The sequence below is a fragment of the Acinonyx jubatus genome, chromosome X, assembly GCF_027475565.1.
Source record: "Acinonyx jubatus isolate Ajub_Pintada_27869175 chromosome X, VMU_Ajub_asm_v1.0, whole genome shotgun sequence".
In the NCBI taxonomy this organism is placed as follows: domain Eukaryota; kingdom Metazoa; phylum Chordata; class Mammalia; order Carnivora; family Felidae; genus Acinonyx; species Acinonyx jubatus.
In genome coordinates this window covers 89,220,854-89,240,350 of record NC_069389.1, presented here as the reverse complement: position 1 = coordinate 89,240,350, position 19,497 = coordinate 89,220,854, and positions in this window count along the sequence as shown.

Sequence of the window (19,497 nt, the reverse complement as noted above, 5' to 3'; positions counted from 1 at the left end):
CTCAAATTTCCCATTGGCATCCGTCTCTCTCTCTCTCTCTCTCTCTCTCTCTCTCTCTCTCTCTCTCTCTTTTTCTTTTGGCAGGGAGGAATGATAAAAAGAAGCCAAATTCAGTACAGTGTTTATTCCTGAGATGGCAGCAGGGTTACACAGGGGCTTCAAATGTGTTGTTGTTTTATTTCTTACACTAGGTAATGTGTACATAAATGGTTGCTATGGAAGCATCCATCTTTATGAGTTTGTCATTTGGACAAATTTTGCTGGTTCTTATGCACCTTAATCACTCTCTTTCTCCTCCATTCTTTCCGGAGCAATGTTATCTGCAAGCTCTATAACCGTTTGGCCTTCATATTACCATACTTGTTTTCAGTCTACTCCTCTCAGATCAGAGATGGATTTTCTAAAGGGGGAGAGAAAGAGAAAGATAGGGAGGGAAGCAAGGGGTGAGGGAGGGGATGGGGGAAAAGAGAAGGGGAAGGAGAAAGGGGGAGGCAGAGAAGAGAAAGGGAGAGGGAAAGGGGGAGAAAGAGGGAGAGGGAGAAAAACTTTATGGACCAACTTTCCTTTATTCCTCTGGTCACTTTGGAGTAATACAGCTTTGGAACCAAGCTCCAACTTCATCCCTTCTAAGCTGATTGACATTAGGCAACAGACTTCATTTCCATACGTCTTAGTTTTCTCACCTGCATAATGGATAAATAATTACACCCACCTTATGGGGCATCATGAGGACTGAATGATATCATATGTAAGGTAGGAAGCACATGAGAGGTTTCCAAAATTTTACCATCTTACTACCTTCTTATAAAGCTCATCTTATTATATTCTCCAACCACTACAACTCTGGAACCTGAGTTTTGAGGGTTTTTTGTACTGAAATATATAAGGTAACTACACTTTTCTAAGAAACAAAATAGCTACCAATCAGAATAATTCCAAAGGTCAGTATTACATCTTTGAATTGCTAAATTTCCAGCCAAAAGAGGAAAAAAAGGTACTTTTTAGTCTGAGGAACCATGTCTTTAGTAAATGTCAAATTTCAATCGATTTAAATTGCTCCAAATCTAGAAGCCATTAAATGATAAGTGTTCACAATCTACCTCTCAAACTATGCTCCCCTCTGTGCTCCCCCACACACACTATGCTCCCCTCTGTGCTCCCCCTCCTCCCTAGCTGAGGTCAGGTCATCAAGAACATCTCATCAGCTCTCCTTTTTGATGTAGAAATGTAGGTAAAATAAAATACAAAATAAAGAACTGATCTAGGGAAGAGGGTTGGGGGAGGACAGAACGACAAGAGTCTCCATGGACTTCATTTGGGAGAAAGGCTTAGGGAGACACAGCTGGGGAGAAATGGGACCTGGGAGCAGCTGTGGTGTGTGGAAAATACTGACAGGGCAGGAAATGGCAAAGGGGATTTTGAAGAATTCTCTCTATTCCTTATGAATATACTCTGTCTTAGGCACTGCAACTTTAGAAAGAGCTTGCTGTGAAGATACCAGCTGCTCTTTGATTAGTTTTGATGGGGGACTTGTTTTCCTTTGATTGGAACACTGCGAGAGATGGGGCCATGATGAAACTGGGCTTTATTCAAACTATGCAGTAATATCTCTTAAACAAAGTCAAATTGTTTTCTAAACCCACTGCCTCATTCCATAAGGTAAAGAACACAGTCTTTAACTGTGTTCTCCCAGGAGTCCTGAGGTATTTTCCTCAAAATGCATAAACTTCTTCTACAGCTGGAAGTCAAATTCTGCTCTTTATTTGGCAGGATCTGTATCATTTACAATCCGAATCTTAGATTTTTAATGACGAGCTGTCATTTATCAAACACTTACTCTGTTAGCACTTTACAGATACCATCTTATTTACTAGTTAGAATAACTTTGTTACATGGGATTTATTGTCCCTGTTTTACAGGTAAAGAAACATCAAGAGTTGAAGTGACTTTTCCAAGGTCACCCAGCAGAGCCATAATTCAAACCCAAATCTATCCAATGCCATGACTTACTTGTGCCTTAAATTATTAAACTTTACTGCCTAGGAAGAAACTAATGGGTTATTTATCTTGAGAATATAAACATTTTAATTATGTACCGAAGGAATGACTCTGTCCCAAGTTAGCAACAGATAGATAGGTTTTTGAGTAGGGGACTATTTCCAGCAGAAACTGTGAGTAAATAAATCTCTTCTCTCTGAGCCTTGATTTCTTCAACATTAAAATGAGAATACTCATACCTGCCACACAAGGTTGTCTGAATGATTAAATGTGAAAAGAAATGTAACACTAAGGGTGCTCAATGAATGGTGGCTGTTGTTGCTATTGTTAATATTATTGCTAAGAGAGTGAATGGATTTTTAGAAAGGAAGCAGTTCATTCAAGTTAACTAAAGGAACGCTGGTTGTGGATAAGGTACTATATGTCTAGTATTAGTTATTTTTAGTGAATGAAATTTACAAAAAACTGGTTTGAGTTGGAAAGATCAGAGAAAAGAGTTGAGCAAGAAGTCTTCCAAAGTGCACAGGGGGTACTAAAGGGGAAGGTGTCTATGAAAGCACAGAAAGGGAATAAAGGGCCAGAATGGAAGTGAATGCAAAAACTTGGACAAATCAAGGAAGTTGGGTGAATTAGGAGACTGGCAAGATCACCTACAAGGAAGATTTTTAAAGCAAAATTCAGGAAATCTTGAATACACTAATGGGTGGAGAATACCTTTTAAGTTGTACTTAGTTGTGGTTAACGTGGTGTAAAGGAAGGAATGTGAGCTCATTAGATATTGCTTTCTAAATATGGAGGGGAGGAAGAAAAAAGTCTCAGTGGTGTTGACCACATGTGCCTTGTAGAAAGTTTAAATACGGTTATTGCATCACAATTCTTGTCCAGTGCTCCCCATTCCTCCTGTCAGAAATGAAACCTGTTCAGATCCCAGGATTCACCCATTTCCCTAGAACTCATCTGAGGACCCTCTTAGAAGTACAGCTAACAGTCTAGGAAATCATCAGGAAATCGTATGGGAAAGAGGTCACAGGAAGGCCAGTCCTCCCCTCAACAAACTGAAACTGAGGAAGAGAATAATCATGGGCCCCAGCTTCTCAGTTTTCACTTCTGGCCCTTCTTCTCCTTCAGTGCTCACTTGTTCTCAGCCTTATAACACCTATTTCCATTCATGGTCACCAGAGTTTCCTCTCAGATCTTTCATTCACATCCACATATAACCTACTCTTAACAGCTTCACAGACCTTAAGGCTTCTTCAGGACACAACTTCAAGTGGCTCCATTCATACTGGAGCAACTTATGCAGCCTTGACAGTCCTTCTTAAAACTCACTTTGAGCATCCCTAGGCAGGGGAGAAGGAAAAATAGCCCCCAGGGCAATGTCAGAGATATAGCCCAAAGTGCTTTGTCGCGTAAGACTGGAATCATTTTGCTATCTTCAGTTTTGTTGTAAAACAAAAGAAAATTTTTATGTGGATCCTGAGAAACTTAACAGAAGACCATGGGGGTGGGGAAGGAAAAAAAAAAAAAAAGGTAGAGAGGGAGGGAGCCAAACCATGAGAGACTCTTAAAAACTGAGAATAAACTGAGCGTTGATGGGGGGTGGGAGGGAGGGGAGGGTGGATGATGGGCATTGAGGAGGCACCTGTTGGGATGAGCACTGGGTGCTGTATGGAAACCAGTTTGACAATAAATTTCATATCAAAAAAAAATAAAGTTATATGAATCTCAATCAACTAGATATTGTTATAGACTGAACTGCAACCCCCATACAATTCATATTGTTGAAACCCTACCCCTCAGTGTGGTGGTATTCAGAGATGGATTGGAAAGGTACTGAAAGCAGGAGGAAGTTTTGTTTGGGGTTTATTAGAATCACCCTAAACCTCCTGCATTTCCATACCATGTGAAGTGTTTACTCAACCTAGGGTTTGAGTAATACTGGCTCCAACGAGTCCATGATAACAGCATAGGCTAGCACATTGAATGATTAATCCAGAACAAGCAATCAACACACAGCTACTGCCCAAATCCACTCATTCACCTAGATAACCATTGTTTACCAAACGTTTAACTACTATGTGCCAAGCAATAGTCCAGATATTGAATATTCAGGGAGAATTTAAACAGAATCTTAAACGGGGAAATCAGATCAGGAAGCTGTGAATGTATCCAGGAGAAAAGGAAAGATGCTCTTTTTCCCCTGTGCTCAACCTGTCCTCAAATTCCCTACTTAACTGGCCCTTTATCCAATCAGAGAACTAGAATTGCTACGTACAGAATATTGTGAAGCTAAGTGCTGAGAAAAAGTGGGGCCTTCTCCACAATAGCTCATTTTTCACAGTGCCAATTTGTGCACACTGTTAGCTATGTGTTTGCCTTCACTATTTGCATTCATTATGGTATCAGGAAGATCCAACCCAGGAATAAAAAGATCATTAAACCAAAGCTACCAAGTCTTATCCTGGCTTTGTCTCAGAGTAGCAGTTGATTTATTTTGCTATATTTGAACGATACTCCAAGTATCAAACTTATCTTCTCCCAGTTGAGTAGCGGTTGAGACCTCTTAGAGATCTCTAAACCAGCTTACTCCATTCTAATCCTGGTGCTTTAGCAAAAACACCCAGAATATGGTGCAATTTTAGTCAAAATTGTGTGTTCAAAGCCTCCACATATCTTAGGAATTCCCCACACCTACTTTTGTTTGTATGTAATAGTACTAGGGAAGACGTTCTAATTGGAGCAGAGACTGTGATTCCTTGCAAGTCAACTAAACTACCCGAGCTTCAGCTTTATCACCTCTCAAAGGTGGCCAATGTAAGTGGTGATGCCTGCGTCACAGGGAAAGTTTGGAGCAAGTGAGTCCACCTATGTGTAAGTGAAGATGAAGAAAAGGAGATGCCGGTAAGAGAATTCTGAGGGCAGATCCCAGGCAGTTCTTATTGAGAAGAACAAAGATGGAAAAGCAACAGAAAGAATATCAGGGCGAGATTAAGAGACTTTAACAGTCCTCAGAGTTCAAATTAACCAAGCTATGGCAAAGTTAAAATTAACTGAGGTATGGCACAGTGATGATCACATGTGAATGTAAACTGAGGAGGCAACAAGAAAAATGTGTGGAATTGGGGTGAGATGAATTGAAGGGAGAAATGGAAGGAAAATGAGAGAGAACTTAAAAAAAAAAAAAAAACCTTAAGGAATCTTCTCATGTGTATCCTCTAAGGCCCGTACAATAGCCCAAAGACATTGAAAAGGGATCATTTGCAGTGGGACGATTTGCCATGGAGTTAATTCCTCAGATGAGAAAGCAACATCCAACTAGGCAGACTGGAGATGTAGGGAATTGACATACTATTTCTGAGGTAGTATTGGACTAGTGGACATGGACATAAACATGGGTTTTGTGTTAGGAAAACCCGGGTGTGAGTTTTTCTCAGCAACTTATTGGCTGGGTGAACTTGAACAAGTTAAACCCTAAACTTCAGCATCCTCGACTACCAAGAGGCTACAGGCTTGTAAGAATTAAACGAGACAACTGCATGTAAGTGCTGAGAACAGAGCCTCACACATAGAAAATAATCAATACATGTCAGCTATTATTGTGGGGTTTTTTCCTATTACCACTTTAGTCAGCGATAGGAACAGGACCAGGAGATTTTAACTGTATGATGAGGATGGATAGGTCTGGAGCACTGGGAACTGTTGAGCAGGGCAGGTTGAGGTTTGGAGTGCCAGCATGAAGGGACCTGGGATCCCACAGGTGGCACATGCACACAAGGTTTCTAATAGGTGCTGGGCAGAGAGGGACAGGGACACTGAAAGAAGCACAGAAAAGTGCCAAGGACAAGCTCCTTATCTTTCAGGACTTAGCTCTTGGCCAGTCAGGTGTGCAGATAGCCCTGGGACAAGATTCCCGACGTGACCACTGCACAAGCTCTTCCTCCCTGCTCCCGCCTGCCAGGGAGTACATTTTCCAACAGAGGTGGCAGGGAGTGCCAGATGTTTTGGGGACACTCTGGTCTCCGCTGCATCCGATGCTTCTACATAAAGCCAGCATAAGACAGAAAACGGTTGCCAAACCCAGAGCTCGCCCAACCGGGGCAAGCGGTTCTGCTTCCCTGCTTCTGTCCCTCCCCTCTTCATAACTAATTGCTTTCCAGGACACTTGTTTCATCCGTGTCAAAGAAAACCATGCTGGTTAAGAGCTCTGAAGTCAGCCTGGCTATGTTTGAAAGCTGCTTCTCCAGTTACTTGTGTGACCTTGGACAAGTCATGGAATCTCTCCAAGGCTTGGATTTCTCACTTGTCAAATAAGAATATTGAGAACTTACCTTCCTTACAGGATTGTTGTGAGACTTGAGTGAGACAATACATGTTATGTTCTTCTCCTGGAGCCCTGCCTCTGTCTAAGTTCTAGATAAGTGATTGCTATGGTTATTCAATTGTCACACATTGTTCTCTTGACTTGCAGCACATCCTGGCTCCCTCCCAGAATGTCAATGAGAGCTGAACAAATGTGCTTCAAAGTCAAATATTCATTGAGCAGAACAATGCTGGAATTTGGGGGAGGGGGGGAAAGGTATCGAGATGGACACAAAAACACCCACCCGTAATCAGCTCTCACAAATCTGTCATTCTTTCTCTTCCTAATGACATTTGGCAAGGAGCTTTTGAAAACCAGCAAGAGGTTTTGAAGGGAAACATCTCCTCTGCGTCTCCCACCTCACCTCACTCCAAGCCACCACCAAGGGGGTAGCCATCTCGTCAGACCAATCATAGAATTTCAGACTGGGAAGGGAAGGACCACTCCAGGTCATCTAATGAAAACTTCTCTGAGGACCAGAGAGGCTAAGTGGCTTGCTCAAGTTCACACAGCAAATCCATGACTAAACTGGCAGTTGAAACCAATGTCCCTAATTCTTGTGCAGCTTTCCAAAGGAGGCAGCATGTGACAAAATCTGAGAATTGCACAATGTCCCTCTGAGAGTACAGCACTGGCTGTGCAATGGCATATATTATACAGGGAATAACAATTGCGTTTCTTCTCTCCCTGCTGAGCGGTATTTGGCAAGTTGTTGGTACCGAAAAAGGTGTAGCTGTAATTCACTATGACTACTCCCCATCCCTTCCATGAACATGCCATGTGTTCAGCCATTTGCTCACATGTAGATTATTTATGTTACCAAGAATCTGCATATCCACCCAGCCCAGATATAGAGCTACTAACAGCTCTTGGGGGCAGGGAGTATTTTTTTTTTCCACCTTTTGACAGCCCTTGGCGTTGTTCCTGATACAAAAGGGATTCTTGACATGCTTTCGGTGAAGGTCAGAGTCAGTGTATGTGGAAGGGAAGTAAGGAGAGATAGGGAAGGAGATGTGGAAGGGCAGGGTGGGAGAAGAGAAGCATGAGGAGAGAGGAGGTAGCCGGGAGTAAGAGGATAATGGGCGGGGAGGGAAGTTTACTAACAGTTATTATGTCTTATTCTAGAACAATCTACGAGAGTGTTTCTTGTAACGTGTGTTGTGGAATAGTGTTCAGTGGGCTACCACACAGGAAATATTTCTGTGGGTCAAAATAATGTGGGAAAACTCTGGTAAGCAAAGTGCAATCAGGTTTCTTTACGGCAGGACCCTTTGGGGTCTTTTATATGTTGACCACATCCCCACGAGATAATGTATACAGTGTTCCCCCACACTTCTTTGATTAGGGAACATGCCCTTGGTCCTTTCATCAGGAATAGGTCCTTTTAAAATATTTTTCATTAGTAGTAAAACTAGAATTCCAGTCTACATCTATCCATTCAGGTGCTTATCAATACCTTCCAAAACAACCACATACATTTGCAATACCCTAGGAGACAACATACTTACACACACACACACACACACACACACACACAGACACACACACCAGGCTGGTTGGTACCTTAGAGAAGGGCATCTTGGCCACCTACCGACGTGAAGCTTCCTTCCCCATTGCTAACACTCTTGGCTCTGGGCATTGCTGTATTCCTAGCATGGCCTCAGAGCCACAAAGAGATAGGACTGGAGTTGTGCCCTTTATCTTCAGGTGGCCTTCCTTGGCTATCAGCCACAACAAGGTCCAGATCCTTCACTTTGAGGACTAGGCTCTATACCCAACCACATGACCGTACTCAAAAAAGAGGAAGAGGGCAGCATTAGCATTTGTAAAGATCGTAAGTGAAATGCTGGTGTTAGTAGTTGGTAGAACTTAGCAGGTAACAGTTATTACTTTGTCAGTGCCACTTAGTGGGTGGAAATATTGCAGTAGTGATTGCAGTAACAGGCATCCCTGCATATCGAAATATAAAATATTATTCAGAACATGTTCTATAGTGAGTTAACTTAAAGTGCAACATTATATTTCATTGTTTTGACTGAGAAAAGAACAGCACATTCCCAATTCATCCCAAAGCCCCAACCAATATTGAATATCATTAAAACACTCCTAAATAGTACTTAAACACTCTTAAATAACTATATATCAATACACTAAGTATTTATCAATAATAAATTTATCGAATATCTAATTATCTAATTATTTAAAATCTATTCAATATCTATTTGACACTTTATAAACTCATCAATAGGTATTTTTTAAGCATATTTTATTTTGAGAGAAAGAGAGAGAGAGCACGAGCAGGGGATGGGCAGAGAAAAAGGGAAAGAGAGAGAGAATCCCAAGCAGGCTCCACACTGTGAACATAGCACTCAATGTGGGGCTTGATCTCATGAACTGTGAGATTGTAACCTGAACCAAATTCCAGAGTCAGCCGCTCAACCAATTGAGCCACCCAGGCTCCCCTCATCAATAGGTATTTTTATGTTTGGTATACAATAATTTACAATCTCAGAAACAAATTATATTTCCTTTTTTTAATGTTTATTTTTGAGAGAGAGAGAGAGAGACAGAACATGAGTGGGGGAGGGGCAGAGAGAAAGGGAGATACAGCATCTGAAGCAGGCTCCAGGCTCTGAGCAGTCAGTACAGAGCCCGATGTGGGACTTGAGCCCACGAACCGTGAGATCATGACCTGAGGTGAAGTCGGACACTTAACTGACTGAGCCACCCAGGGGCCCCTATTTCCTTTTTAAACTTCAGTGAACATATAGTGTAATTCAAATATACAATGAAATGATAGATTAGAGATTCTCAAGATACTGTCCACATGGACCCCGGTTGATAGTATCCCCAGGCACTGTAAATAAGCAAATACTGGAACTCATGGAGGGAGAAACTCCAAGGAAAAATGTGAGGGAGATGATAGTGATGTTTTTATTAAAATGTTTTCAATTGAAACCCAAGATGCCATCTTGTCCAGAGAGGGTTACATTCTATGTCCTTTGGATGGGACTTCCATACCACTCAAATGTGTCATTTGAGTGCTTTTGTTTTGAAAGGTGAATTTTGGGTAAACACTTTTGTAACTTGTTATAATGATTGTCCAGATAGGGAGAGTTCAGATAGCACGGGATATCTATATAGGAGTAGTAGCGGGGGTGGTGGTAGTTCTCATTTACTGAAAACGTTACTTAAGAGCAAGGTTCCTGTTTGTTTCACTCAGCAATGTATTGCCATTGTCTGAGCACAAAGCTCAGCACATTGTAAATGATCGACAAAGGTTTGTTCAATGAATTGAGCACAAGTTGAGTAGCAGACACTAACCAATTTATCTGTGTTATCTCATTGAATCTTAATACTAAAACCCCTATGAGGTAGATGGTGTCATTCTCATTTTTCAGATGAGGAAACTGAGGCCTAGAATTAAACAGGAAATTGGCCAACATTATACAGTACATGTGTCAGGGAAAGGGACTCGAACCTCTGTGTTCCTGAGTCCAAACCCAATGTTTTTAACTTCCATCCTATACATGCTTCTCTTCTTTCATTTAAAAATTCAGATACCTGTTTGGTTCTATAGGCTATAGAACTTTCTGACGCTTCATGTCAGAGACCTTGAAAAAAAGACAACATCTGCTTCTGAGAACTATGAATACCCTGCACATGATATCATTAATACTATTAGGCCAAGGCTTTAAATATTATGACATACTTTGTTTTCTTTATTAGCATCAATAATAATTACAGTTACCAAATGTTGAGCCTTCATTATGTGCCAATCAGGCACTGTGCTACGTAGTATTATATTGTTGAAAAGAAAACCACAGGCCCAAAATGGTGTCACTTAGGCCAAATCATCAAACTGGTGCTTAAAACCTAATTTAATTGCAGTTCCAACCTCCCTTCAGACATAGTCTTAACCAGTCAGTCAGGAATTTTCTGATCAGCGCCAACGAAATAATCTGCCACTTGGGCCCTTTCCATCCTCCAAGGGAAGAGGAAGTAATCTACATGATAAAAGACTTTCTGTTCTTCCTTCCAAGGGAAGTGATCTTGCCTGGAACAATCCTTTTCTTTTGCTAATAACTTTCTTACCCCACCCTCCTTCCTATAAAAAACCTTCCATTTGGTACAACTTGGAGCTCCCCTCTACTTGCGAGACGGGATGCTGCTTGATTCATGAACCAATTCACAAAGCCAATTAGATCTTCAAATTTCCTCAGCGGAATTTTGTTTTTTATCAACATCCATCATTGCAGTTAATCTTCACAGTAACCGAATGAAGTATGTACTGTTATGATTCCCATTTTATAGATAAGGAAACTGAGACCTGGAAAAGTTAACTAACTTTCCTAGGCAAATACCCAGTAAATGATAGAGCTGAAATTTGGACTCAGTGTGTCAGATTACAGAGTAAAGGATCTCAGTCACTTACCACACCACTGATGACTAGCTAATAAGCCAGCCCACATGACAAAATAGCAGATTTTACTACTGCTGCCTTATCAACTATTGTCAGGGCTTGAAGAAATCCCACCCTCCTCCTGTTGGCTTTTGTAAATCCTACCCTTCTTCCATACTCGACCCAATTTCCACTTCCTCCATGAAGCCTGCCCTAACTCTTGTTTTACTCCTTTGATTGCTCCCTGTGATAGGTCCCCTTCAGCACGGCATGTGTGAGCCTCAAAGAGTTGTCAATTTCTACTTCTCCTACACTGGCCTCTGGCTTCTCTGGTGTAGATGCCTTCAGCGCTCTCACTGGTTGGAGTGGGAGCTCACGTAGTGCAAGACCCAGATTCACCGGGAAGGGGGGCAAAATATGCCACCACCAAATATGCCTCTTTGGCATAAGGATTGTATTAAGCTAATTATTTTTAAGAAACAGCAGACGGAGGAAAAGCTCTGAAAACAAAGAAGTTGCTCTTTTCTAAGGGACATTTATAAAAAAAAAATTCATTTGTAAGGGTGCCTCTCTCTCTGTACCAGAAAGAGGAAGACGACCAAATCTCTACAAACTCTCACGATGGAGGAGGCAATGAGTTAAATATGCATAATGACCTTACCCTTGTTTAGTCTGCTTTTCCTGGTCACCTCCCATAACTATATCTCCCACTCCCTCCCTCAACATCTTTGTCTTTAGCTGGAGATGGTATTTAAAAGGTGGTGGCTTGGGTCATATGGGGGAGTTTTTCAGTTTTTCTAGGTCTCTCTCATGTATACAGGAGGTACACATGCTATTAAACTTCTGTTTGTTTTTCTCCTGTTCATCGTTTATTACAACAGAGTCGCAGTCAAGAACCTGGAAGCGTAGACGGAAAATTACCTTTCTTCCCCTACAGCTGGTTCTGATACCTATTTCTTCACCATTAAGTAGAATGCCACAAGTACAGTAAAGACAGGAGAGTGTGGCTGCAATGCCACATGGTGCAGGTGAATCTTTTGTTGTTGTTGTTGTTACTGAAGCAATATATATTTACTGTCAAGAACTTGGAAAATAGGCATAAGCAAAATGGAGAAAAATACTTAAAGCTCTGTCATCTAACTACCTAAAGAAAATTTTTGTTAAGAGTTTAACAGTTTTATGCATACATGCTCATAGATTTTACCCAGATTTTACCCATCAGAGCTCAACTATTCAAACTAACTTGTAACTTGCTGCTCCTATAAAAAGACATAGTGAACACTTTGCTATGGCACTGAATGTGCTTTTATATCATTTTTAAAAGACTACATCATAGAATAGCAGACAAGAGAGGTGATTTAATGTATTTTTAAAATATTGAACCTCTAGATTATTTCAAATTCTTTGCTATTCAGACAAACTGGAAGCAACCTAAATGTGATTGCTAGAGAAGTAATTAAATAAAAATGGTACAACCATTCAATAGAAAGCTATGCAGCTGTTACAAAGCTTCATGTAGAATGCTAAGTGATGATATGGATTGATTACCAAGATATGTCATTAAGTAAAAAGAGAAAGCTGCAAGATCACATGTGTAAAAATGGCCTGTACCTAATTTGAGTAGATGGTTTTACGTGCAGAGATTTTTCTGGAAAGACATATAGATATAAAAAAATACAACACTGTTATCAGTGGTTTCACCTGGAGAGGCATAGGACTAGAAATGGGCAGGAAGAGGCTTTTGTTTTCTTAATTTTATACCTTTCTAAAGGATTGAATATTTTGTCTTATGCAATACATACACATATATATAGTATGGTGATGAAAAACCTTGTCACTAAATATTTATACATATTTATGATAGGACATTTTCAACATGGTGGAGAAAGAAAGGCAGGGACAAGTTATACTGGCACTGAGTGCCCAAGAAGGTTGATAGAGGACACACTGTCAAGAAGAGTAAACATGTCCCCTGGGAAGGCCCAGGAGGCAACTCTGCTCCATGGATGAGTTGATGAAGGCTGGCTTTCCGGATCGACCCACTATTGCAGACCCTAGAGCCCAAGGGGGAGAGTGAGGCTTCCAATTCGTCCTCTAAATCAACGCTTTCTCAGCTGTGTTCCCTGAGGCCCTCAGAGGGTACTGAGAGAGATGCCAAGTTTCCACTGCCTGGCTGCCATTTTGCTCAAAGAAGATTCACTTTTTAAATAATTTTAAATTGTAACATACACGCAACATAAAATTTACCATCTCAAACATTGTTGAGCATGCAGTTCAGTGATATTAGGACAGCAGATTCACTTTTAACTTGACTCATATTTGAGGCTCCGTAGTTAAAAGGCGTGTGATAACTGATATTCGGAACACAATACTTCCTGATTTTCCCAGGCATGGAACAGGTGAAAAACGATAGAGTTTGCATGGCATATCAAAGCAGAATGGTTAAGTTTGCTTATGGCCAGAAGCAAAATCTGCCCAAGGACTCTGGATGCCTTAGTAACTAGCAGACCACCTAGAAGGATGACTAGCTCAGCACACCTGTAACTCACTAAGAAGGGCACATTGGTATGTCTCAATTTACCAGTTGGAAAGGAGTGTTTAAAGGACTAAAGCAACCAACTCTCAAAACTCAAAGTTAAAAAGCCAGTGTTGAGTGCCCTGTCTTGAATGTCCTGTGATTAACAGGTAAAGTCTGCAAAAAAGGAAAGGGCACAAAGGGTACTGAGAACTCAATGACTCAAAGACAGCTGAGCCCACTTACATGACTCAGAACAGAGTGTCATGGGCATCAGTCAGTATGTTTCACAGAGGGTTGGTTGATGCAGTCATTAGTTGGATTAAAGTTTAAAGAGCTTCTTCTGCCATTGGTACCATGAAGTAAAAGTTCACCTTGCTTCTGAGGTCTCGCACAGAAGAGGGTCCCTGAAGAACCCCACTTCTCATCAAGTTGGGGTTTGCACTCAGTCACTGGGGCTGCAACGGCTAGGCTCAACCAAGTCAGGCAAAGTCTGGGATCAAGAACACTAAATCAACCATCAAGTAGGGAAGCAATTAATGAGACCCAGACCATACATCTTTCTGCCCAAACATTGGTTCAAGTTCCTAGGGAATAAGTAATATAGGGAGATCCTATAGAAAGAAAAACCTCAAGAATAGGAACCTAAGACCTCAAAGAATGTTGCCCACATGATAAGGGATCCTAAGAAGAAGAGGCCTAACTTAGAACATTGGAGAGGTAGAGCTAGCCTGAACCTCTAAGGTCATTCAGGCTATGTTTTAGAGGTAGAACATCACAGCTATGCCTAGGTTGTCTTTCTTTCATAATAACTAACAGTTTTGAGGATTTATTATATGCTAGACTATCTACATTCTTTATTCCATTTAATTCTCATGGGGAGAATTATTCCCTTTAATTCTCATGGGGAGGATTAACCCATTTAATCCTCATGGGGAGGATTAATCCATTTAATCCTCATGGGGAAGATTAAATGAGTTAATCCATGTAATGCAGTGAATACAGTGTCTAGTATGTAATAGACACTCAATAAATGCAAGCTAGAACAAACAAAAAATACTCTGAGGTGTATTATATCCATGCTTAATGTTTGGGGCAACTCATGCCGAGAGAGATAAGATAACTTGCCTCAAATCACATTGAAAGTAAATGGCAAAGCTGGGATGCAGGCACTTTGATTCTAAAATACTAAACTATGTTATTTTATCCACCTAACCAGCCAACCAACTAACCAACACGTTTCTAGATGTGTGTATATGTATGTGTGTGCATTATACACACACACACTTCCCATATTCATTTCAAGGTTTCATATATATATATATATATATATATATATATATATATATATATATACAGATACATGTATATATACCTTTAACCTCTACCACAACCCTGTGAAGTAAGTAAGATGGGTACTATTAATCATCCCTATTTACAAGTGTGAAAGTTGAGGCATCTTGTAGCTTACCCAAGGTATAGAGCTAGTAAGTGGGACTTGACTTTTGAACTCAAGTAGCCTCATCCTGATCTTAGGGTCTGTACTCTTAATCACAATGCTATGCTGTGGGTAAGCATGGAACATGCAGACAACATTAAATAGTTAAGACTGTACATGGCATAAGTGGATATGTCACAGAGTAGGCTATGGAACTGGAAGTAGGTCCAGAAATATTGTGGAGTATTGGAGGTACCGCGATTATTAAAGTTATTGCCTTGGAATACAGAGAAGACTAAAAAAATGAAGGCTATTATTAATTGTAATGAGTGACTAGAAAATAACTTGAGAGTATTTATAAACAACTACTGTATTTCCTGAGAGAGATGAGGTTTGTAGGTCTTCAAAAAAGGAAGCTATCAATACAGAGCGACATCATGAGGGAAGTCTTCATGGAAGAGGTAGAACCTGAAGATTCAAACTTTTCAAGTAGAGAAGTGAGCCAGGGCATAGGATGTGAGGAGGTAATGACAGCGACAGATAGTGCTGACTGAAGAGGAAGAGTTGTCTTAAGAAATCATTATACAAACTACTCACACGGTAATAAAATAGGGACAGTGGCATTAATACTTTTTATGAGTGTTGCGCATTCCCGTTTGTACCATTTGGTAACGTGTTAGTAAGAGCGCTGGACGGAGAGTCTGTGCACCTCTGTCCATATGCCTCTGTTGTCACATACTAGCTGGATAACTTTGGGCACATAGCTGACCTATGAAGTAGGCACTGCCAGTTTCATTTTTGAGCCTTTTTTTTTTTGGAGAAAGAAATGAAAGTTTAGAGAAATGAAGTGATTTTCCACCAAATTACATGGCCATTAAGTGGTATAGGATCATTCTGACTTCTAGTCTAAAATGAGTTTCTTTGTCATCACATTTTCAGTAAGATAACTGGGTCACAGCATCATTTTGTGGGAATAGAACCGAAGATGGGGACATTTTACATGAGGAAGAGGGAGGCAGGACCAGCTCTTGAGTCAGTCCTTGCTTGGGACAAGGGTATTGGAAAAGGCCCCTAAATAGTCTAGAGGCAGCATGAGGGGCCTGGAGGTGGGACAGGTACCCAAATAGGTAGTAGGATGTAGAAAGTGTGGAGAGCACCATTGAGCAACATTTCTTTCCTCAGTTTGACCAGAACCAGTTTGACCAAGATGAGGGTTGGCTCAGTTTCTTACAGTGTGCATTTCGCAAAGAAGATTTGAGCCAAATTCATGAATATAGATATGTGTATATGTGCACACACACACACACACACACACATACACACACACACACACACATACACACACACACACACACACACACACACAAACACACAATGGTGGGGTGGTGGGGAGAAAAGGGCAGGAGTGATGTTTGGGATATTGTTTTCAAGAGAAACATTGGCATGTCAAAATGGGGTCCATAGATCATTACAAAACATCATAGAGCAAAAGCCAGAATAAACACCATTCACCAGAAAGGACTTGACCTAATTAGACACCTGCTAGTTTTACCAACCATCTCTCCCTATCTTTCCCTCCTGCCTTTCCCCCCTAGGAGCTGGACCTCCTCCTCCCCCTACTTCTCAAACTACACTCACCAGTTGCAGCAGGGTGATTTCTGGAGAAATTGAATTCATTAGGATTTTTATGGATAATTATAGTTGCAATATGCTTGGAGTCATTTTATTAAAGCAGTTATGAGGTAATTAATCTTGTCAATAACCTCTGGAATGAATGTGCATTTTCTGTATTCTCCACGCTTTTTGCCTCTGTTCAAGTCTCTGAAAATATCCAAATGTGTTTGCCACTTCTGATGCTCCCACCCCCCCCACCCCCCCCAGAGCTGAAAGTCAGCCAGGAGCCCAGACCATAATTATTTTCTTGGCCAAGGAGATATAAGACATAAGACCTTTAGTTGTCCTTTGCTTTTTTTCCTGTTCTTTGCTATTTGAGAATGAAAAACTACCTGTGGTCTTGTATCTCTCTGTGGCCCTTCTCCCCAAATTAGGGAAACTGACAATGCTTCTGGATAATGCCTAGCACAGCAAGGGCCTCTGAAGCCTATTCCCCACATTGAATACCATGTGGTATTTTGCTTATCCAAGAGCACCCAATAAGGCAAAATCTGAATATATGGTATTATGAAATGTGGGTGCTTAGCATCACAATTATCAAAAGATGATTCCCAGCCCAGAGGTTTCCTCTAAATAGACATTTCATATAGGATCTAGTGGACAAAACCAACTATGTGAAAATTCCATAAAATGAAAATTTTAGAAAATGCTAGTTTGTTCAATTCACAATCTAAGTACCTCTCAATATGTATTTTTGTTGGACTGTGAACCAACCTAAAGCTTTTACCCCTTGATGTATGGAGCAAAATAGCTCAATCCAGAATATATATATTCTGTTCAATAAGAAAAAACCTAAATATATGTTATATAATTTATATGTGTGTGTATAATTCATATATATAATTTTTCAAATAGGACCTTAGTAGAAAACAAAACATTCTTTTAACAGCACCAACTATTCGTTGACTCACTGATTTTCAGTCTTCAAGTTACATCTGACTTCCCAAGAACGCATCTACTGCGTAAAGAGGGCACCTTTGCTCTGCCTACTGTGCTTGTGAAAGCTTCTGTCCTAAGAATTGCTAATGGCGACACAGGCAGCCTGCAGAGAATCAAAGGACAAGCCAATCTGGACCTCCGACAGCTCTTTGATTTTCTTCTTATAACTCTTGTTTTCTGTAACTCAAAGGAAATGTCAGGGATGGTCATTATTGCCTATGTGGCTAAGATGGCTAAGGAGATAGATATGACAAGCTGTTCCTTCTGTTGGGAGTACTTTCATCTTCCTTCCGTAGCTGGCTGAGTCACAGAGGATCTCCATTAACGGCCCCCATCTATAGTCACATACCCAATTCTGAAAGCACGCACGCCACTAATAGACATGTTCCTCATCTTCCCCAACTTTTGCTTTATTCTTGTCCATTGGTTACCAGCTCTAAAGAATACGGCACACCTTATCCATTCAGTTTCTTAAAATGAATCGTATACTTCCAGTGAGATTTCAGGGATGATATGGTTACCTGCTAGTATTGCCTGAACATCATCTGCTCATAACTTTTACAATTTTAATCAATAAGAATGAGGTGACAGTCTCCATGTAGTCACCTGAATAGCAGGGCGTCTGGTGAGATTATGCCTTCCTTGGAATGGAACAAAGGGAATTAAAATGGTTCTTGATTAAAATTAATTTCCTTTCTGGAGTGCCTGGGTGGCTCAGTTGCTTAAGCATCTGACTCTTGAATTTGGCTCAGATCGTGATCTCAGGGCTGTGGGATCAAACCCTGCATCCAGCTCCACACTCAACATGGAACCTGCTTGGGATTCTCTCTCTCCTTCTCTCTCTGCCCCTTCCCCGCTTGTGTGTGTGTGTGTGTGTGTGTGTGTGTGCCTGTGCACATGCACGCATGTGCACGCGCTCTAGCCCTCTCTCTAAAAAAAATTAAACAAAAATTTCCTTTCTGGCACTGAAAGAAATCTTATTAACTAAAAGTACACTAGTCTCTACTCTGTATTTCCTGGTCACAAAACTGTCACTAAGGTTATATTGTCTATAAAACAGCCTCCCAGTGTTTGGACATGGAAATAGTACCCATAGGGACTTGGTGGTTGTTCAGAATATTAGGCAACAGGCTAAATTGTGACTTAGCCAAATTCCCTAACTCTATTAGTTTTGAGCAGAAACTCCAAACTCAGTTTCCATATGTGCTGTCCCATTGGCTAAGTGTCTAGAACTGATTGATAGGTATAAAATAGCAATTACTAATAGGAAACCTTCCTAAATAATATAAGTCTAGAAGTGGGTCTTCATTTTGGGGGGAGGAGGTCTTTGACCACTTTGGCAATGACCTAAAAGCTACTGATTCTCTCCAGAGAAATATCTATAGGCACACGTTTTGAAGATAATCATGGGGACTTACACAGATCTTGTAAGTGCCGCTTTAGATAATACGTTAGCCTAAGGAGGCTTGGGCCCACAATATAGGCAGAACCTGGGAAATGGGGGCAGTGGATCAACTGTTTTTAGTGTGTTCTGGGATTTATCGAAAATAGCAACCATTTGTTCCGCAGAACTTTTGTGAATCTGTTACATAGTTTGACATCTCACAATACATTTAACTTTAATACTTTAACTCAGTCTTAGTCTTCTGGGAATATACAGCATGTTCATCGTAGCTTCTCTGGTGTTTTTTTTTTTTACATGTTTAACATCACAGGAAGCTCATTTCATTAGTAATTAGCAAGCTCAATACCCGATTGGACTGCTGAATACTAGATGGGCCTCTTTTAACACTCTCGTGTATATTCTAGTAGATCCATTGCATACCAGCCAATCTCTGAGCAAGAAATGGTTTGTCCACTGTAATTATGTATTGCTACAAATACTTTTTTTACATATATAATTTAACTTTACAACATACTTTCTTTTTGTCTTCAAGGGCTACCCCCTAAAGCTAAGGGCATTTCAATCTCAGTATGCCCATGAGTTTCAGTAGAATATTTTATGGAAGCAACATGAGAGCTATTTGCTCCTCGAAAATGCCTTTATTACTTTTAAGAGCATCCAGAAGCAATCGTCCAAAAATCATCCAAGAATCCATGATTTTGAAGGCTCACAGAAGCCTTGAATTAAACATCTCCAGGCAAGAGCTGATGTTTTTCTTTTTCATCTC